This window comes from Condylura cristata, unplaced genomic scaffold, assembly GCF_000260355.1.
Source record: "Condylura cristata isolate star-nosed mole 26May11 unplaced genomic scaffold, ConCri1.0 scaffold00026, whole genome shotgun sequence".
Taxonomy (NCBI): Eukaryota; Metazoa; Chordata; class Mammalia; order Eulipotyphla; family Talpidae; genus Condylura; species Condylura cristata.
Window position 1 is genome coordinate 1874284 of NW_004567127.1, and position 744 is coordinate 1875027.

The following is a 744-nucleotide window of genomic DNA, read 5'->3' on the forward strand; positions in this document are numbered from 1 at the left end:
GTCTGCCGCTCCATGTGGTCACCTCCGGGGCTGGTGATTGAACTCACACTGAAGTGGCTTTGGCTTCTTAGTGCTGTGCTTTAACGCAGACCACCTATGACCTGTGTAACCAGGAAAAACATACACTTGAAAAATAAATATAAATGTGCATGATATGGTGCGTGGGCACATAGTAATGATGATGCTGACCAGGAGGAAGATGATGATGATGACCTGCATTTCTTGAGCTCTATCTAGGATCCAGGTTCTGGTACAGCGCACAGGGCACTTTACAGGCCAATTCTATTGAGGAGGCATATGATGACTTACTATGGTTATTCCCGTCAGGTGTTTCTCACAACCCCAGAGCTGGGCTGGCACTGGGTGGACCTAAGGTGGGTCATGGCATCCCAAGTCTCCTGCCCAATAGCTCAGAAGAGGCTGTTGTTCATGCTTAGCCCTTCCTTGCAAATGTGTGTGCTTGACGTGAGAATGAGTGGAGGGAGGTAGGCGATTTCCGATCGCATGGAGAAAGGTTCTAAATCTGATTCCAGCACTTACTCAGAGCTCCGTGACTGTCTCTAGACCTCACATTGCCCCAGTTGCAGCTCTCTGTCCTGCTTCCCCAGTCCTCTGACATGGAAGGTCCGTGGGTGCTCAAGGCCACTGAGACGGCCCTCCTGTCCCAATGCAGGTTTTCCCACCCTGAGTCCGCATAAAAAATTCATATCTGGCTCTCCCTGGGGCGCCAGGGGTTAAAGCACC